The sequence below is a fragment of the Kogia breviceps genome, chromosome X, assembly GCF_026419965.1.
Source record: "Kogia breviceps isolate mKogBre1 chromosome X, mKogBre1 haplotype 1, whole genome shotgun sequence".
NCBI classification, from domain to species: Eukaryota; Metazoa; Chordata; class Mammalia; order Artiodactyla; family Physeteridae; genus Kogia; species Kogia breviceps.
Window position 1 is genome coordinate 66802465 of NC_081330.1, and position 7113 is coordinate 66809577.

General features: G+C 43.6%; 1 pseudogene; it reads left to right on the forward strand.

Moving 5' to 3' along the window:
• The first annotated feature begins 236 nt into the window (after window positions 1–236).
• Window positions 237–617, forward strand: LOC131748613 (ubiquitin-conjugating enzyme E2 variant 1 pseudogene; annotated as a pseudogene).
• The last annotated feature ends 6496 nt before the right edge of the window (window positions 618–7113 follow it).

Sequence of the window (7113 nt, forward strand, 5' to 3'; positions counted from 1 at the left end):
GTTGCCTCTTCTAGTGTCCTCTCTTTCTCCCTGTGCTAAAGTTTACCAAAGAACTTAATCTTCACAGAAACCCTATGAAGTTCATCTTTTCCTCCTCTTTTTCAGATGGAAAAACTGAGGCCAGGAAAGATTCAAGTCTCTTACCTGAAATCACACAGCAATGGGAGTGGTAGAGAGGGCTTGAACCCAGGCAATTTCACTCCAGAGGAGTAAAAGTCTCCTGAAATTTCTGACTGTTAGAACATGAAGAAATCCAGAAAGGAAGAGGAGATTGCACAGTTAGTTGGGGTCTAGAAAATGATGAAGACATGACACAAGATAGAAAGGGATAGTAACTCTTTATGAAAAATGGATATACAGACTTAAAACAGAATGTGGACCTAAATACTCAGAATCACACTGCTTTGGAAGATTTATAACAAAAATAGTATGAATGTAGTTAATAGTTCTCATGGACTTGTAAGCTGAAGATCCATGTTGGTGCTAACAAAATGGCAGAATTCCTATAGCATAAAAGTTGTCTTGCAAGAGCTTTATTGATGTCTAAGAGTTTAATGATGTCTAAAGAAAATATGATAATTCCTCAGCCACCTGAAGGACCGTGTTACAGTAACTAATCAAAAAGAAAAACCACAGCCTCTCCCCCTCAGTCTTTCTTTAAGATTTTTTTTTATATGGACCATTTTTTAAGTCTTTATTGAATTTGTAACAATACTGCTTCTGTTTTATGTTCCGGTTTTTTGGCTGTGAGGCATGTGGGCTCCTAGCTCCCCGACCAGGGATTGAACCCTCACCCCCTGCATTGGAAGGCAAAGTCTTAACCACTGGACCACCAGGGTAGTACCCCACTCAGTCTCTATTTTCCACAATGGTGATTTTTTATAGATACGCTTTGTAGACCTCAAAGTACTGGAAAGGAAGCTCTCATTCAAAGGCAATTTATCTTAAAATAATGTAGATAATACCAATTTTTTGTCCATTTGAAATACATAGCATGTGCTATAACAAAGCATCCTGTCAAGTGTAACAATCAGCCGGAAGAGCCATTTCCTAGAGTGTGCCTGCAGGGCTCAGGGATCTCAGAGCTGGTGTCAGATTACTGGTGGGGTGAGGCCAGTTCCTGACACAGTTTAACATGGGGCCCACGGAGTCCTCAAACTTGTGTTGGCCTGCTAGTTTGCAGAGCCAAGGCCTAGCTGGTCCCAGGGTAGAGTCTGGACAGCTGTGGGTGGTCTGGGTCCACAGGCTACAGATTTGTGGTTCTCTTACATCTGGTGTCTGCTCCCTAGTGAGTGAGGCTGGTCTATAGGCTAGTGCAGGATTCCTGTGCCTGCCCACTGGTGGGTGAAGCTCCATCTTGGCCCTCTGATGGGCAGGGATGTGTCTAGGGTCACCTGCAGGCTCAGGAATTCTTTAGGCAGCCTACCTGCTGATGGGTGGGGCTTTTGTCCTTACCCAGTTAGTTGTTTGGCCTGAGGCATCCCAGCACTGGTGCTTATAGGCTGTTGGATGGGGCCAGGTCTTTGTGCTAATGAGCTAGAGCGAGGATCTCATGATGGCACCTGCTGGCACTATTTTACAAGTGGTGGAAAGCTCCCAAATATGGATGCTGCCAGTGTCTATGTTCCCAGAGTGAGACACATCTGCCCCTACCTCTCTGGAAGACTCTCCAAGAACAGCAGGTAGGTCTGGCCCAGGATCCTATAAAGTCACTGCTTTTGCCCTTGGTCCTGGTGAACATGAGATTTTGTATGCGCCCTTTAAGAGTAAAGTCTCTATTTCCCCCAGTCCTTTGGGATTCCTAAAATTAAACCCCACTGGAGTTCAAAGCCAAATGCTCTAGGGGATCATCTTCCTGGTGCAGGACCCACAGGCTGGGGAGCTCTAAGTGGGGCTCAGAACTCTCACACCTGTTGAAGAACCTCTGCAATATCATTATTCTCCAGTTTGTGGGTCACCCTCCCAGGGGTATGCGACTTGATTATATCATGAATCCACTCCTCCTACCTTTCATTGTAGTTCCTTCTTTATGTCTTTAGTTATAGATCTTTTCTAGTAGCATCCAGTCTTTTTCATCAATGTTCATCCTGCAGATAGTTGTGACTTTGGTGTGCTCATGGAAGGAGGTGAGCTCAGGTTCTTTTTCTCCATTATCTTCACTGATCCCTCTGTTTTATTCTTTAGATTCCACATATGAGAGCCAGGACTTCCCCTTTCTAATCCAGCTGGTAAGGAGCTTGCAAGTCATTATTCTGTCCTAACAACAGGTAAAAAGCTGAAAACTGAAAAATCAAAAACTCTTCTTAGATTCATCAGAGAAGTGAGGACTGGGAAAATTGCTGACCCTAAAACTGGAAAGAAAGACAGGCAGATACAGAGAATCACAACTCACCAGTACAGAAAATCATAATCATAAACCTCCATTGGAAGAAGTGCTGGGGTAGAGAAACCCGAAATATACTTAATGAATTGCTTGAGACTCACTGTGGACAAATTTGAGAGTTAAAAACTCCTGGGGGACCCAGTCATTGTAAGACCCCCACACTTTTGTGACTTTTAAATCCAGGAGTTCTACCAGGTTCTCCAGTGACTAACAGAGCAGAAATTCTTTGTGCTTTTGGTAGGGAAGAGACAATTTAATCATTTTGAAAAACACCAAAGCATTCTGTTCTTAACAAGACCTGCTCTTGGGAGTAACTGTACTAGTCAGGGTTCTCTAGAGAAACAGAACCAATAGGATATACATAGAGATATTTATATAAGAGGTGATTTATTATAGAAATTGGTTCACATGATTATGAAGGTCAAGAAGTCCCATGATCTGCCATCTGCAAGTGGAGCAATGAGGAAAGACAGTGGTGTAATTCAGTCTAAGTCCAAAGGCCTGAGAATCAGGAGATCAATGGTGTAAGTCCCAGTCCAAGTCTGAAGACCCAAGAAATAGGAGCTACAATTTAAGCTCCAACAGGAGCTGATGTCCAAGGACAGGGTAACATGGATGTCCCAGTTCCAACAAAAAGAGAGCAAATTTGCTCTTCACCTTTTATTCTATTCAGGCCCTCAATAGATGGGATGATGCCCACCCACACTGGTGACAGTGATCTGCTTTACTCAGTCTATTGATTCAAATGCTAATCTCTTCCAGAAAACCCCTCACAAGCACACCTAGAAATAATGTTTTATCAGCTATCTGGACATCCCTTAGCTCAGTTAAGTTGATATATAAAATTAACTATCACAAGTCCATCCCTTATCAACTTGGCACACACATGACCTCCTTAAACCAAATCTAATATCCAAATAAAGACAATAACAGGGACATAATTTTGCCTAACATGAAACAACCATTATGTTAACAACCTAAATGCACTAATCCCTTCCCCTTGAGTGATGTTTACTCTTCTCCTGATATCATGTAACTTAAATACTATTATGTAAAATTAACAATACATAAATACCATGATATAAAGTTAATATATCTTGTGTTATGGAATATGGGAATAAGAGAGGAAAGAAAATAAAGATACATGCTTAATATATGTATATATACATAGATGTATTTATAACAACATAAGAAGGAAATTATCATGACAATTACATCTTCTTTTCTATAACTGGTTATCTGATCATAGTTGGTATTTTATCTATCTTCTTCCACTACCCATTCTGTATTCCATTTTCCTTCAGCAAGCACCTCAGCTGGTCACAGTTCTTTACATAGCAGGATGACCCAAGCCTTCATTCCTGAAGGCACTGGGCAATTAGTAGTCCTTTCTGGATTGAGTCGTAGTTTTCCACTGAGCTTAATCACAGGGCATGGTAATAATAAGAGATTTCCTAAGGGATCTACTGTATTCCAGAAATACTCTTTCTTACCTCCATCGTGGAATAGTAGTTCAATTACCCTTTGGTAGTCAGGATTAATCACCTCAGCCAACATTGTAACTCCCTTTTTGCCTGTTGATTCAGAAGCCATGAGGAGCCCAAAGTAGCTGGATGGCAATCTTAACTTCTAGTTCAATGGAATCATTGTTGTGCCTCAAGGTGGAAGTATTCATCTCTCTGGAACTAAGACTTCTAAGACAGCAGAGCAAGTCATGGTAACAGAAATAAATTTTTTTGCTAATGGGTCATTAAGGATAATAGTAAATGGTGCTGCTCCCATTTCCATCCCTTGATTCCTATAACTGTAAATTCTGGTATCAGAGAAAGAGCACCATATATTGGACAATAATTCAGAGCATATATAGCCTTCTGGAGAATGATGCCTCAACTCTACAAGGTATTTCCACTTAACTGGTGCTCTTACTGAGTCTTTGAAAGGCCATTTCACCAATCTATCAGGCCAACTGTTCAGAATGGTGGGGAACATAAGACCAGTTAATTCCATGAGCATGTGTCCATTGCTGCACTTCTTTTGTTGTGAAGTGAGTTCCTTGATCAGAGGCTATGCTATGTGGAATCCCATGATGATGGATAAGGCATTTTATATGTCCACAGACGGTAGCTTTGGCAGAAGCATTGTGTGCATGGAAAGAAAATCCATATCTAAAGTAAGTGTCTGTTACAGTTAGGACAAATTTCTGCCCCTTCCTTGATGGAAGTGATCCAATGTAATCAACCTACCACCAGGTAGTTAGCTGATCACCCCAGCAATGGAGCCACACTGGGGGCTCAGTATTGGTCTCTGATGATAACATAGTGTGTACTCAGTGGTGGCCATAGTGAGGTAAGCCTTGGTGAATGGAAATCCATGTTGCTTAGCCCATGCATAACTATATATCCCTGCTACCATGGCCACTTTTTTCATGAGCCTATTGAGCAATGACAGGGGTGGCTGGGGAAAGAGGCTGACTAGAATCCATAGAACAAGTTATCCTATCCACTTGATTATTAAAATCTTCCTCTGCTGTGGTCACGTTTTGATGCGCATTCAAACGGGACACAAATATCTTCACATATTTTGTTCATTCAGAGAGATCCATCCACATATCTCTTCCCCAGATTTCTCTGTCACCAATTTTCCAATAATGTTTATTCTAAATCCCTGGTCATCTAGCCAAACCATTGACTACATTCCATGAATAAGTACATAGTCACATGTCTGACCACTTCTCCCTCCAAGCAAAGTGAACAAACAAATATTGTATATTAACGCATATATGTGGAACCTAGAAAATGGTACAGATGAACCAGTTTGCAGAGCAGAAAATGAGACACAGATGTAGAGAACAAATGTATAGACACAAGGGGATAAAGCGGAGGGGAGTGGGGGGTGTGGTGTGATGAATTCAGAGGTTGGGATTGTCATGTATACACTGATGCGTATAAAATGGATGACTGAGGAGGGGCTTCAAAATGGCGGAAGTGTGAGACCCAGAGATCACCTTCCTCCCCACAAATACATCAAAAATACACTTACATGTGGAACAACTCCTACGGAACACCTACTGAACGCTGGCAGAAGACCTCAGACTTCCCAAAAGGCAAGAAACTCCCCACGTACCTGGGTAGGGCAAAAGAAAAAAGAAAAAACGGAGACAAAAGACTAGAGATCGGACCTGCACCAGTGGGAGGGAGCTGTGAAGGAGGAAAGATTTCCACACACTAGAAGCACCTTCACAGGCGGAGACTGCGGGTGATGGAGGGGAAGCTTAGGAGCCACAGAAGAGAGCGCAGTAACAGGGTGCGGAGGGCAAAGCGGAGATATTCCCGCACAGAGGATCAGTGCCGACCAGCATTCACCAGCCCGAGAGGCTTGTCTGCTCCCTCACCAGGGTGGGCGGGGGCTGGGAACTGAGGCTCGGGCTTCCATCAGATCCCAGGGAGAGGACTGGGGTTGGCTGCGTGAACACAGCCTGAATGGGGGCTAGTGCACCACAGTTAGCCGGGAGGGAGTACGGGAGAAGTCTGGAGTTGCTGAAGAGGCAAGAGACTTTTTATTCCCTCTTTTGTTTCCTGGTGCGTGAGGAGAGGGGATTAAGAGCACCAGTTAAAGGAGCTCCAGAGACGGGCATGAGCCACATCTATCAGAGCGGACCACAGAGACGGGAATGAGATGCTAAGGCTGCTGTTGCAGTCACCAAGAAGCCTGTGTGCGAGCACAGGTCACTATCCACACCGCCCCTCCTGGGAGCCTGTGCAGCCTGCCACTGCCAGGGTCCCATGCTCCAGGGACAACTTCCCTGGGAGAACGCACAGCACACCTCAGGCTGGTGCAATGTCACGCCAGCCTCTGCTGCCGCAGGCTTGCCCCACATCCATACCCCTCCCTCTCCCCAGCCTGAGTGAGCCACAGCCCCCGAATCAGCTGCTCCATTAACCCCATCCTGTCTGAGCGAAGAACAGGTGTAATCAGGCATCCTACACACAGAGGCAGGGCCAGATCCAAAGCTGAACCCCAGGAGCTGTGTGAACAAAGGAGGGAAAGGGAAATTTCTCCCAGCAGCCTCAGGAGCAGCGGATTTAAACTCCACAATCAACTTGATGGACCCTGCATCTGTGGAAAACCTGAATAGACAACGAATCATCCCAAATTGAGGAGGTGGATTTTGGGAGCAACGATATATTTTTTTTTTCCCTTTTTCTCTTTTTGTGAGTGTGCATGTGTATGCTTCTGTGTGTGATTCTGCCTGTATAGCTTGGCTTTTACCATTTGTCCTAGGGTTCTGTCTGTCCATTTTTTGTTTCTGTTTTTTATTACTTTAAAAATTATTTTCAACAGAAAAAATATTTTTTCTTAATAATTACTTTTTATTTTAATAATTTTATTTTACTTTATTTTATTTTATCTTCTTCTTTCTTTTTTCTTTCTTTCTTTCTTTTCTCCCTTTTATTCTGAGCCGTGTGGATGACAGGCTCCTGGTCCTCCAGCCAGGCATCATGGCTGTGCCTCTGAGGTGAGAGAGCCAAGTTCAGGACACTGGTCCACAAGAAACCTCCCAGCTCCAAGTAATATCAAGCAGTGAAAATCTCCCAGAGACCTCCATCTCAATGCCAAGACCCAGCTCCACTGAACAACCAGCAAGCTACACTGCTGGAAACCCTATGCCAAACAACAAGCAAGACAGGAACACAACCCCATCCATTAGAAGAGAGGCTGTCTAAAATCAT